Source organism: Coffea arabica, chromosome 10c (assembly GCF_036785885.1).
Source record: "Coffea arabica cultivar ET-39 chromosome 10c, Coffea Arabica ET-39 HiFi, whole genome shotgun sequence".
In the NCBI taxonomy this organism is placed as follows: domain Eukaryota; kingdom Viridiplantae; phylum Streptophyta; class Magnoliopsida; order Gentianales; family Rubiaceae; genus Coffea; species Coffea arabica.
The window spans coordinates 19625898-19641348 of NC_092329.1; positions in this window are offsets into that span (position 1 = coordinate 19625898).

Sequence of the window (15451 nt, forward strand, 5' to 3'; positions counted from 1 at the left end):
CTAATTGAAAAATATTCGAAATTTAGCCCAAAGTTGCTGTTTTAGAAAGTCAAGATAGAATTGAGTTGATTTTCGACAAAGTTTGAAAATTCGGCAAAATTCATACAATTCGAGCTAGCCTCTGAAATTTGGAACTTTATTAGAGTTGTAATCCAGGTTTAAAACAAAACAAGAGGAATGAGAATTGAAGTTTCGAGCACCAAGATATGGTAGCTCAAATTTACCCAAATTTCCTTGTTAAACAAGGGTTTTCCAAAATCAAGTCACGAATTTTGGAAGTTTAGTTGAGCAATGAAACGGCCTCGGAATAACACCAAAATTAGCAGTATAATACTACCATATAAGAGTTGTTCCTCTACCATATTTCATAGAGAAATAAGCACAGAAAGTGGGTTAACACAACCGTTGAAATCACAAGAAATTCTAAGGCTAAACTGCCTTTGAACTTCCATTTTGCCGTTTCCAAACATTTGGTCAAGGAACATCTCAAACATGGTTTATTCCAGTAGGAAATGTCCAAAATATATTCAAGGTACATTCGATAGATGATTTACAATAAGAAACTTTGGATAACAAGTCCCAAACCGTAGTTAGTTTCAAATCTGTCCAAGACACTGTTTTCATTCACAAAGTTAGTTTTGAATTTCAATCATAAATCACTCAATTCAACTCAAAATTGAGCGTGGTTGTGGCGTTAGAAAATAGACTCATAAGGCTATATTCTCTCATAAAAACCATTTTCAAAATCTGTCCATAACCAACTCATTCGTGAGCATCAAGTTGCAACTCATGTGCTGCCTTCCAGGAAGCAACGAAATAGGACAGTGGATTTCAAATGAATGGTTTGGCTCACTCAAATGGAACCAAAACATACATTTTATACCGTTAGAAATCTGGGAATATCTAGTTTCCAGTGCCACAAACGGCACTCAATTCCAGTATCGGAGTAAAAAGATATAGCCGTAACAAATACACTACCTGGGTGAATACGGGATAAATTTCCAGATTGCTAAGCTGTCGTAAATCCAACATTTGGGTGACCAAATCAAGTTATTTTTTAATGAAACTTTTTACACAACTAATATAACATGTAAACAACATAAAGAAACCAAAAGTTTGCACAAAAATGGTTGGACAAGGCAGGGGTAAAATGGTCACTTTTGCTCCAAGCACCTCCTTTGATTTTCTACCAACAATACAACATTAATCCATTAATTTAACTACTAAACCACTATGAATTTCATCATCAATCATCAAATTAGTCTTTCCATCAAAAGTGGGAGTTCATAGAGCCCACACAACAAGAATCCACCATAAACAAGACTACCCACATGCATACAATAGATTAGATGTGCAATACTACTCCCATAAATCAAGTTTTCAAGGTTTGATCGTTACGTACTTTTGTTGATGAGTTAAACAGAAACTTCGGTCCTCTTAGAGCTCACAAAAACCATAGATTTGAAACTCCTTTGGTAGCTTAAGATGATCACCAAGTACTTAGCAAAGTGTGGTTAAATTTTGAGGTGATTTGATGAAAGATTGAAGCAAGATTTGATGAAGAAAATGGAAGAGTTTCTTGGTTCCTTTTTGTTCTTCATGGCCGGCTGTTTTGGTGTGAAAATGAGAGTTCCATCCGTGCACTTGAGGTGAGAAAAGAAGGGTTTTGATCTGGTGTGATGCGTCCATAAGAAGCTTAAGAATGTGTGGCAAAAAATGCCCCAAAAGTCAACTAAGGATAGTGCGCGAACGCACGTGTTTCGTGCTCGTTTCCTCTCGAGTTTGTTTCATTTGTGTACTAAACGTCTAATGCACTTCCATTCATACTATTATTATTCACTCTTAATATTTTAAAATAAAGGTCTTAAATCCCCAAATTAATCGCGCGCGTGAAAACGCGTACTTTCGATTTGTGCGCGATAAAGTGAAATTTTCAAAAAATTCTTATAACGATAGTATCACTAACTAATACTTGAACATTTAAATATAAAAATATCCATTTTAAAACTAATGTACAAGTCTCTAATTTTTTTCAAACTTATTGTATCCTCGAATCGATTATTATTTTCAATCGCGTATTCACTATTCTCACTTTACGACCTTTCAAAAATTAAATTTTGAAACGAGTCATTTTAAAAATACAAATAAATCATAGTTTCATGTAATTGAGTATAAAGAGGTTGACATAAAATATTCGAGAGAAACGGGCAATTAAATATTGAAATAAGCTAGTAATAGGGGTTTAAAATAGGAAATTTTGCAAGTCCTCACATAAGTCGAGTTTTAATTCTTCAAATCTGCAATTAATTTTTCTTAATCTACTATTGATCATTCTTATGTCTTCAAATTTAATACACTCTCGATTCAAATATAGTCTCAAAAAAACGTGTACTCGTTGTTCCGAACTAAACGAGTTTTCGAAAAGTAAATTTTTCCAACAAAACGCTTTAAAAATATAAAAGAGGCGTTGTTCCATATAAATGGATTTTAAATGGTCGAAATAAATAATTCGGAGAAAATGAGTGAATAAATATTTAAGTAAACTTGTAATATTCGATAAATAAGAAAATTTTCGAATCCTAACATCCTCTCCTCCTTAAAAGGAATTTCGTCCTCGAAATTCACGCCTAGGACAATATCATTCCCGTAATGGTTAAGTCTACTAGATCAATCACTAACTTACGTTTTTCCAACCCATGCTGCACAATTTCTATTCATTCAACTAGTAATCAAACATTGATTTTCCTCATTAGATATTTTAATTTCCAGGTCATAGGGCAACATAATCGATCTCTGGTCATCTCCACGATCTCAAGTTTGCCTACCCTTTTACGTATAATCTCGATCACGTCTACTACTGTTCATGTTTTATTATCAATCTAAAGGTGTAGGGCAAAGTGTATCTATACATATAAACCAATCAATCAATCAAAAGCAAGGTACATCTCCATATGTCATGGAAAATCGTAATAGTTGCATCAAATCGAGATAGATTTATCAAATCATTTCAAAAAGAAAAGAAAAACAAATAAGATTATACCACAACGTGTCAAGTTATCAAGATACAAAAATAACAAAAGACTTTTCCCTTTTTCAAAAGATCACAACCTCCAAAGATGTTAGTTTAGACTAAAGTAAAAGTACAGACTCTATCCCTCGAGTAGAGTCAAAATTATCCTCGCACATAGAATTTTCACTACTAGGATCCTTTCATAGCCATGGGTACTAATTATTCCCTTTGAGTTTGGGGTTTCTTAACCCCTCGCCCTCGGCCCCTTTTTATTTCTTTTTCTTTGGCCGTTCTTAATTTTAACATTCACAAAGGCATGCCATAAAACGAGTGCACATATACGAAGTTTGAAAAGTGGCACTTTAACCATGCCAAACAAATACAAGAATAAAAAGGGAAGACACCGAAATAATTGTAAATGTATACAACCCAATCATAGATTTGAAATTATGAATTAGTAAAATCAAGTGTCTCATGACTAACATTCAATTGTTTCACAAGGTAGTAGACATAATCAAGCAAAACACGAAATGCAATGGCCTTTCAGTAAGCATCACCCCGACCACTTTGACCAAACCATTAAAGTAGACTAAGTCACCGGCTTAGTGATTGGTGGAGCCAAAAGTCTTAATTACTTCCGTAGGATCATTTTCATTTCTAGCACTAGAAGTTTTAGATCTCATGTCCCTTATCGAATATCTTATCATTCTCCACTTGTTCAACCAAGGTTACACACCCAGCCATCGACTTATCCGTCCTGTCTTTAATTTCGGACACTACCCTAACAAGTCGATTCTTAGCTGTTTAAAGCTTCTCACAAGGAGCCTTTGTCTTCCTCGCTCCGTAAGTATCTCAATTTCCACTTCAGGAATTCTAGTAGTCTAGGCATCCGCAATTGCCCTCAATTCTCGATTATCCCCTTGAATCACCCTAATTTCCTCGGATAGTCACTTTTAATGATCAACCACTATTAATACCCCATTATTTGGGTGCGAGCAAATCCTTTGTAAATCACATGAAATCCTAGTTCTGTGAATTGGATTATTTCACCAATGCTTCCTTAGGTCTTTCTCGAAAATGGACCATCATAATGCGTCCCGAGACAATTTAATATCACCCTTACCTCCCATAACTTACCCTTAAAAGTAAAAATTCATGTAGGTCCAAATATATTCAATAAACTAAATCTGATCATTTCGTACTATCCCACATGTATCACACAAGATCAAGACTCCTTACCATCCACTAATTCAAACCTAGGTTCTAGTTTTCATTTTCACAAGCTGTCACTTAACTTCCCAACCTGTTCCACAGTCCGATATCCTAAACTTTTAAGCTTAGGATACACTACAGAGATCTAAAACGTAAATTCTGATACCAACTGTCACGCCTCCACTTCTCCCAAGGGCGAACCCAAGGGTATCTGCGGGACGCCTGCCCAACTCTCGTCAGGATTCAAGACAATTCAAATCGAACTTAACGATACATACCCAATACTACAAGTCAAAATGAAGGAAAGTCGTTTCTTTAACTCAATATTCAAATCTTACATCATGTTCACAAAAGATACATCAAATCCCAAAATACAACCATTAAAAGTCGACTAAACATTTACAACCCAGATTCCAATCAAAAGTATAATTTAGTCGGCTTTTCCAAAATCTTCCAACCAAACCTGTTAAGGAAAACAAACTAATGGGATGAACCAATACTTAGTGAGGACAAGAAACACACATGCAAACACATAATCCAAGTAGCCATAAATTACATACTAAATAAAGTTATAAATTTCGAATAATTCACATTTCGAATAGGAAAAATAAATAGAAATAATTCAAGAATATTGTAGCTCTCAGGAGCTAAATTCCACATAGTTGAGTCGAAGTCTTGATCACATCTCACGTTGACACTCCGTCAACCACATAAGTATCAAATCCGTAGATACACCACTTTTTTTCGAATTCCGTCACCGTTACACCCCCTTACCGGGCCCGCTCATCAAATTTTTGATAATACTCGAGTATATCATGGCAATACTGCACGAGTAATGCCGAGCAACATCTCTACGAATATCTCATGGTTGGTTAAGTTTATCGATCAAATCCATGCTGGCTCGATTCGCAAAATTAACCAACGAGTTTGGGCGTCCCCCGAATACGAATACAAGTACGAATACGAATATAAGTCGATGAGCAACGCTCAAATCGACAATTTCAAAAAGGAATCACAAATACAAATCACATATACGAATCACATCCACATTACTATGTACAAGTCGGATATGCATTCACATAGCAAAATACGAATAGAATTTCATTTGAAAGAAAACGAGTGCTATAAAGTACACATTTGTCACAAAATTTTAAATTCACAACACGGATAAAAAACAATTAACCACTTAGCAACAAATTCATGCACTTGACACTCACCAATCGAAACAAGGGAGTAAGTGCGTAAACGAGCCTTTAGGTGTTCACCTCGAGATCCTCTTGAAGGTCTTCTTGAGCACCTGAGCAAATAGTAATTGTCTATTATACATTATCGCTTAAAACCCCTAATTATCGAGGAACATTGAACACTTATACAATCTAAGAAAATTTCACGAAAATGAGCCTTAATTACTAGTAAATCGAGGCTCAAAAACGGGGTGTTGAAACACAAGCAAAATCTGATTTTCATTTTTGAAATGAAGCGTAAAACGGTTTAACAATATCGAAGGAAAATAGAGAGTTCGCAACCCTCAATTTCCTTTAAGTTCGGAAATTTCAGATTTATCACCCATACTTTAAAAAATCGTACCTCATTCTCTACAAGTCCAAAATTGGAAAACTTGGTGCCATTAGAAACTACTTCCAAAGTACTAAAAGTTCCTAGAAGACACTTTTCCATGATTATAATTGAAAAATATTCGAAATTTAGCCCAAAGTTGCTGTTTTAGAAAGTCAAGACAGATTTGGGTTGATTTTCATCAAAGTTTGAAAATTCGGAAAAATTCATACAATTCGATCTAGCCTCTGAAATTTGGAACTCTATTAGAGTTTAATCCAGGTTTAAAACAAAACAAGAGGAATGAGAATTGAAGTTTCGAGCACCAAGATATGGTAGTTCAAAGTTACCCAAATTTCCTTGTTAAACAAGGGTTTTCCAAAATCAAGTCACGAATTTTGGAAGTTTAGTTGAGCAATGAAACGGCCTCGGAATAATACCAAAATTAGCAGTATAATACTACCATATAAGGGTTGTTCCTCTACCAAATTTCATGGAGAAATAAGCACAGAAAGTGGGTTAACAAAACCATTGAAATTACAAGAAATTCAAAGGCTAAACTGCCTTTGAACTTCCGTTTTGCCGTTTCCAAACATTTGGTCAAGGAACATCTCAAACATGGTTTATTCCAGTAGAAAATGTCCAAAACATGTTCAAGGTATATTCGATAGATGATTTACAATAAGTGACTTTGGATAACAAGTCTCAAACCGTAGTTAGTTTCAAATCTGTCCAAGACACTATTTTCGTTCAAAAAGTCAGTTTTAAATTTCAATCATAAATCACTCAATTCTGCTCGGAATAGAGCGTGGTTGTGGTGTTAGAAGATTGACTCATAAGGCTATATTTTCTCAGAAGAAAGCATTTTCAAAATCTATCCATAACCAACTCATTCGTGAGCATCAAGTTGCAACTCATGTGCTGCCTTCCAGGAAGCAATGAAACAGGACAGTGGATTTCAAACGAATAGTTTGGCTCACTCAAATGGAACCAGAATGTACATTTTATACCATTAGAAAGCTGGGAATATCTAGTTTCAGTACCGCAAACGGCACTCGATCCCGGTATCGGAGTAAAAAGATATAGCCGTAACAAATATACTGCCTGGGTGAATATGGGATAAATTTTCATATTGCTAAGCTGTCGTAAATCCAACATTTGGGTGACCAAATCAAGTTATTTTTTAATGAAACATTTTACACAACTAATATAACATGTAAACAATATAAACAAGCCATTAGAACCTCAAAATTTTGCACAAAAGTGGTTGGACAAGGTAGGGGTAAAACGGTCACTTTTGCTCCAAGCACCACCTTTGATTTTCTACCAACAATACAACATTAATCTATTAATTTAAGCACTAAACCACCATTAATTTCATCATCAATCATCAAATCAGTCTTTCTATCAAAAGTGGGAGTTCATAGAGCCGACACAACAAGAATCCACCATAAACAAGACTACCCACATGCATACAATAGCTTAGATGTGCAATGCTACTCCCATAAATCAAGTTTTCAAGGTTTGATCGTTACTTACTTTTGTTGATGACTTAAACAGAAACTTCGGTCCTCTTAGAGCTCACAAAAACTGTGGATTTGAAACTCCTTTGGCAGCTTAAGATGATCACCAAGTACTTAGCAAAGTGTGGTTAAATTTTGAGGTGATTTGGTGAAAGATTGAAGCAAGATTTGATGAAGAAAATGGAAGAGTTTCTTGGTTCCTTTTTGTTCTTGATGGCCGGCTGTTTTGGTGTGAAAATGAGAGTTCAAGCCGTGCACTTGAGGTGAGAAAAGAAGGGGTTTTGATCTGGTGTGATGCGTCCATGAGAAGCTTAACAATGTGTGGCTAAAAATGCCCCAAAAGTCAACTAAGAATAGTGCGCGAACGCGCATGTTTCGTGCTCGTTTCCTCTCGAGTTTGTTTCATTTGTGCACTAAACGTCTAATGTACTTCCATTCATACTATTATTATTCACTCTTAATAGTCTTAAATAAAGGTCTTAAGTCCCTCAATTAATCGCGCACGTGAAAAAACGCGTACTTCTGATTTGTGCGCGATAAAGTGAAATTTTCAAGAAATTCATATAACGATAGTATCACTAACTAATACTTGAGCACTTAAATATAAAAATACCTATTTTAAGACTAATGTACATGTCTCTAATTTTTTTCAATTTTATTGCATTCTCGAATTGATTATTATTTTCAATCGCGTATTCACTATTCTCACTTTACAAGCTTTCAAAAATTAAATTTTGAAACGAGTCATTTTAAAAATACAAATAAATCATAGTTTCATGTAATTGAGTATAAAGAGGTTGAAATAAAATATTCAAGACAAACGGGCAATTAAATATTGAAATAAGATAGTAATAGGGGTTTAAAATAGGAAATTTTGGAAGTCCTCACATAAGTCGAGTTTTAATTCTTCAAATCTCTAATTAATTTTTCTTAATCTACTATTGATCATTCTTATGTCTTCAAAATTAATACACTCTCGATTCAAATATAGTCTCAAAAAAACGTGTACTCGTTGTTTCGAACTAAACGAGTTTTTGAAAAGTAAATTTTTCCAACAAAACGCTTTAAAAATATAAAAGAGGCGTTGTTCCATATAAATGGATTTAAATGATCGAAATAAGCAATTCGGAGAAAATGAGTAGATAAATATTTTAGTAAACTTGTAATATTCGATAAATAAGAAAATTTTCGAGTCCTCACATCCTCCCCTCCTTAAAAGGAATTTCGTCCTCGAAATTCACACCTAAGACAATATCATTCCCATAATGGTTAAGTCTATCAGATCAATCACTAACTTACGTTTCTCCAACCCATGCTGCACAATTTCTATTCATTCAACTAGCAATCAAACATTGATTTTCCTCATTAGATATTTTAATTTCCCGGTCATAGGGCAACATAATCGATCTCTGGTCATCTCCAAGATCTCAAGTTTGCCTACCCTCTTACGTACAATCTCAATCACGTCTACTACTGTTCATGTCTTATTATCAATCTAAAGGTGTAGGGCAAAGTGTATCTATATATATAAACCAATCAATCAATCAAAAGTAAGGTACATCTCCATATGTCATGAAAAATTGTAACAGTTGCATCAAATCGGGATAGATTTATCAAATCATTTCAAAAAGAAAAGGAAAACAAATAAGATTATACCACAACGTGCCAAGTTGTCAAGATACAAAAATAACAAAAGACTTTTTCCTTTTTCAAAAGATCACAACCTCGAAAGATGTTAGTGTAGACGAAAGTAAAAGTACAGACTCTATCCCTCGAGTAGAGTCAAAATTATACTCGCGCATAGAATTTTCACTACTAGGATTCTTTCAAAGCCATGGGTACTAATTATTCCCTTTAAATTTGGGGTTTCTTAACCCCTCGCCCTCGGCCCCTTTTTATTTCTTTGGCCGTTCTTAATTTTAACATTCACAAAGGCATGCCATAAAACGAGTGCACATATACGAAGTTTGAAAAGTGACACTTTAACCATGCCAAACAAATACAAGAATAAAAAGGGAAGACACCGAAATAATCGCAAATGTGTACAACCCAATCATAGATTTGAAATTATGAAGTAATAAAATCAAGTGTCTTATGAGTAACATTCAATTGTTTCACAAGGTAGGAAACATAATCAAGCAAAACACGAAATGCAATGGCCATTGAACAAGCATCACCCCGACCACTTTGACAAAACCATTAAAGTAGACTAAGTCACCGGCTTAGTGATTGGTGGAGCCAAAAGTCTTAATTACTTCCGTAGGATCATTTTCATTTCTAGCACTAGAAATTTTAGATCTCATATCCCTTATCGAATATCTTATCATTTTCCACGTGTTCAACCAAGGTTACACACCCAGCCATTGACTTATCCATCCTGTCTTTAATTTCGGACACTACCCTAACAAGTCGATTATTAGCTATTTAAAGCTTCTCACAAGGAGCCTTTGTCTTCCTCGCTCCGTAAGTATCTCAATCTCCACTTCAAGAATTCTAGTAGTCTAGGCATCCGCAATTGCCCTCAGTTCTTGATTATCCCCTCGAATCACCCTAGTTTCCTCGGATAGCCACTTTTAATGATCAGCCACTATTAGCACCTCATTATTTGGGTGCGAGCAAGTCCTTTAAAAATCACATGAAATCCTAGTTCTGTGAATTGGATTATTTCACCAATGCTTCATTAGGTCTTTCTCGATAATGGACCACCGTAATGTGTCTCGAGACAATTTAATATCACCCTTACCTCCCATAACTTATCCTTAAAAGTAAAAGTTCATGTAGGTCCATATATATTCAATAAACTAGATCTAATCATTTCTTACTATTTCACATGTATCACACAAGATCAAGACTCCTTACCATCCACTAATTCAAATCTAGATTCTAGTTTTCATTTTCACAAGCTGTCACTTAACTTCCCAACCTGTTCCACAGTCCGGCATCCTAAACTTTTAACCTTAGGATACACTACAGAGATCTAAAGCCTAAACTTCGATACCAACTGTGAGGCCCCCACTTCTCCCAAAGGCGAATCCAAGGGTATCTGCTGAACGCCTGCCCAACTCTCGCCAGGATTCAAGACAATTCAAATCGAACTTAACGATACATACCCAATACTACAAGTCAAAATGAAGGAAAATCGTTTCTTTAACTAAATATTCAAATCTTATATCATGTTCACAAAAGATACATCATGTCCCAAAATACAACCATTAAAAGTCGACTAAACATTTACAACCCAGATTCCAATCAAAAGTATAATCTAGTCGGCTTTTCCAAAATCTTCCAATCCAACCTGTTAAGAAAAACAAACTAATGGGATGAGCCAATATTCAGTGAGGCCAAGAAACACACATACAAACACATAATCCAAATAGCCATAAATTACATAGTAAGTAAAGCTATAAAGTTCGAATAATTTACATTTCGAATAGGAAAAATAAATAGAAACAATTCATGGATACTGTAGCTCTCGGGAGCTAAATTCCACGTAGTCGAGTCGAAGTCTTGATCACATCTCACGTTGATACTCCGTCAACCACATAAGTATCAAATCCGTAGATACACCACTTTTCTACGAATCCCGTCACCGTTACACCCCCTTACCGGGCCCGCTCATCAAATTTTTGTTAATACTCGAGTATATCATGGCAATACTGCATGAGTAAGGCCGAGCAAGATCTCTCCAATAGATCATGCTCTACGAATATCTCATGGCAGGCTAAGCTTATCGACCAATCCCATGCTGGCTCGATTTGCAATGTTAACCAACGAGTTTGGGCGTCCCCCGAATATGAATGCAAATACGAATACGAATATAAGTCGATGAGCAACGCTCAAACCGACGATTTCGAAAAGGAATCACAAATACGAATCACATCCACATTACTATGTACAAGTCGGATATGCATTCACATAGTAAACTACGAATATAATTTCATTTGAAAGAGAACGAGTGTGATAAAGTACACACTTGTCACAAAATTTCAAATTCACATAATGGATAAGAAACAATTAACCACTTAGCAACAAATTCATACACTTGACACTCACCAATCGAAACAAGGGAGTAAGTGCGTAAACGAGCATTTAGGTGTTCACCTCGAGATCCTCTTGAAGGTCTCCTTGAGCACCTGAGCAAATAGTAATTGTCTATTACACATTATCGCTTAAAACCCCTAATTATCAAGGAAGATTGCACACTTATACAATCTAAGAAAATTTCACGAAAATGAGCCTTAATTACTCGTAAATCGCGGCTAAAAAATGGGGTGTTGAAACACAAGCAAAATCTGAATTTCATTTTTGAAATGAAGTGTAAAACGGTTTAGCAATATCGAAGGAAAATAGAGAGTTCGCAACCCTCAATTTCCTTTAAGTTCGGAAATTTCAGATTTATCACCCATATTTTGAAAAATCGTACCTCATTCTCTACAAGTCCAAAATTGGGAAACTTGGTGCCATTGGAAACTACTTCCAAAGTACTAAAAGTTCCTAGAAGACACTTTTCCATGATTCTAATTGAAAAATATTCAAAATTTAGCCCAAAGTTGCTGTTTTAGAAAGTCAAGACAGATTTGGATTGATTTTCGACAAAGTTTGAAAATTCGGCAAAATTCATACAATTCGAGCTAGCCTCTGAAATTTGGAACTCTATTAGAGTTGTAATCCAGGTTTAAAACAAAACAAGCAGAATGAGAATTGAAGTTTCGAGCACCAAGATATGGTAGCTCAAATTTACCCAAATTTCCTTGTTAAACAAGGGTTTTTCAAAATCAAGTCACGAATTTTGGAAGTTTAGTTGAGCAATGAAACGGCCTCAGAATAATACCAAAATTAGCGGTATAATACTACCATATAAGAGTTGTTCCTCTACCATATTTCATAGAGATATAAGCACAGAAAGTGGGTTAACAAAACCGTTGAAATCACAAGAAATTCTAAGACTAAGCTGCCTTTGAACTTCCGTTTTGCCATTTCCAAACATTTGGTCAAGAAACATCTCAAACATGGTTTATTCTAGTAGGAAATGTCCAAAATATATTCATGGTACATTCGATAGATGATTTACAATAAGAAACTTTGGATAACAAGTCCCAAACCGTAGTTAGTTTCAAATCTGTCCAAGACACTGTTTTCATTCACAAAGTCTGTTTTGAATTTCAATCATAAATCACTCAATTCAACTCAAAATTGAGCGTGGTTGTGGTGTTAGAAAATAGACTCATAAAGCTATATTTTCTCAGAAGAAAACATTTTCAAAATCTGTCCATAGCCAACTCATTTGTGAGCATCAAGTTGCAACTCATGTGCTGACTTCCAGGAAGCAACGAAATAGGACAGTGGATTTCAAACGAATGGTTTGGCTCACTCAAATGGAACCAAAATGTACATTTTATACCGTTAGAAAGCTGGAAATATCTAGTTTACAGTGCCACAAATGGCACTTGATTCCGGTATCGGAGTCAACAGATATAGCCGTAACAAATACACTGCCTGGGTGAATACGGGATAAATTTCCAGATTGCTAAGCTGTCGTAAATCCAACATTTGGGTGACCAAATCAAGTTATTTTTCAATGAAACTTTTTACACAACTAATATAAAATATAAAAAACATAAACAAGCCATTAGAACCTCAAAATTTTGCACAAAAGTGGTTGGACAAGGCTGGGGTAAAACGGTTTCTTTTGCTCCAAGCACCTTCTTTGATTTTCTACCAACAATACAACATTAATCCATTAATTGAAGCACTAAACCACTATTAATTTCATCATCAATCATCAAATGAATCTTTCCATCAAAAGTGGGAGTTCATAGAGCCCACACAACAAGAATCCACCATAAACAAGACTACCCACATGCATACAATATCTTAGATATGCAATACTACTCTCATAAATCAAGTTTTCAAGGTTTGATCGTTACTTACTTTTGTTGATGACTTAAATAGAAACTTCGGTCCCCTTAGAGCTCACAAAAACCATGGATTTGAAACTTCTTTGGTAGTTTAAGATGATCACCAAGTACTTAGCAAAGTGTGATTAAATTTTGAGGTGATTTGGTTAAAGATTGAAGCAAGATTTGATGAAGAAAATGCAAGAGTTTCTTGGTTCCTTTTTGTTCTTGATGGCCGGCTGTTTTGGTGTGAAAATGAGAGTTCCAGCCGTGTACTTGAGGTGAGAAAAGAAGGGTTTTGATCTGGTGTGATGCGTCCATGAGAAACTTAAAAATGTGTGGGTAAAAATACCCCAAAAGTCAACTAAGGATAGTGCGCGAACGCGCGTGTTTCGTGCTCGTTTCCTCTCGGGTTTGTTTCATTTGTGCACTGAACCTCTAATGCACTTCCATTCATATTATTATTGTTCACTCTTAATATTCTAAAATAAAGGTTTTAAGTCCTTCAATTAATCGCGCGTGTGAAAACGCGTACTTCCGATTTGTGCGCGATAAAGTGAAAATTTCAAGAAATTCTTATAACGATAGTATCACTAACTAATACTTGAGCATTTAAATATAAAAATACCTATTTTAAAACTATTGTACAAGTCTCCAATTTTTTTCAAGTTTATTGTTTTCTCGAATCAATTATTATTTTCTATCGCGTATTCACTATTCTCACTTTACGAGCTTTCAAAAATTAAATTTTGAAATGAGTCATTTTAAAAATATAAATAAATCATAGTTTTATGTAATTGAGTATAAAGAGGTTGATGTCGCGCACCACTTTTTGAGGTGTGAAAGTAGTGTGTGGGATATGTATGTGAACATGTGTGAAAGTGAAAATAAAAGGCCGTGGGATTATGAAATGCGACGGTTTGGCCAAACAAAGGGTTTTAGATAGAAAAGGAGTCGCCACTTGGTATAGAGTTAGAGTGTACCAAGTCACCCAAAAAGTGATTTTTTTTTTGGAAAGAAAAGTAAACAAACACTTTTTAAAGAATTTTTAGATCTACGTAACCAAAGAAAGGGATCGGGGGTCACATTTGATAAGGGAAAAGGCAAAGGCAAAGCCTAAGGCACTCCCTTACTCTAGCCAAAGCTAGTTGCGTGACTTAGCCTTTCTTTTCCTAATTCTTCTACCCAAAGTATGTGTTGCATGTTGGATATGACTAATGGATGAAAAAAAATGCAATCCTAAATCTAAAATGTCTCTTATGAGGCTTTTTGGTCCCAATCACATGAATTGTGATGGCCAGTAAGGAAAGCCCTCATAGAGGTCACGAATAATGCAAATGAAGACTCAAGTATGAGTGTAAGTGTGCAAATGTAAGAAAAGTGCAAGTGTGCCAATTGAGAAAAATGAAGGTGTATGTGTGCAAGTGGATAAAATATGGTATAATTGTAGTAAATATATAAGTGCAATTGGGTGCAATTTGTGAGGTAGAAAAATAAATAAATGATAGGAAAAGAAGAAAAATGTGCGAACATGGCATGTGGATTGAAAAAATATAAGTAGTGAGAGAATGTGGATAAAGAAAGTGAGGAAGTGATATGATAAAAATGAGAGTATATGAACCTAGAGGAATGCATCAAGTCGGGTACGGGAATGACTCCTAACTTCACGATTTTAATTTTCCCTTTGATTAGAAGGAAGAACTAGCGTGCTAAGGCTATTTTGTAGCCAAACTCGCTGGTTTCCCTTACCGAAAGGGGACTCTCAAGCAAATGTACCCTATAACTAGCATGAGGATGCCAAAACCTAAGATGAAGGGGAAAGGATTGGAGAAGCATGCCAAATGCTAAAAAACTAAGAAAAATGTATGAAATGTAGTGAGACATGCAAGTATGTACCAACGAGAGGGGACGGCCTATTGGGTCTAGCATTGGACAAACCCCTTTTCTAAAATTCTCTTACAAGCATTGGACTTGCGAGAGCTCGAGGGGAAAAACCATGACCAGCGTTGGACTAGCCATGGTGACGCATTCATCCATCACATTCATCTATGACTATAGAAAGCGGGTAGACATGCCAATCACCTATAAACACGTAGCACATAACATTTAGCATGCTCGACTAAATGCAAAAGTCTAATAAAGCAAATTAACACGTAGCAACAAAAGCAAGCAATCAAGCTAATGAACCTATTACATTTGCTAACTAAAACAAATGGGGAAGAGGAAAAGTGAATAAAAATGCTCTCCAAGCCCTA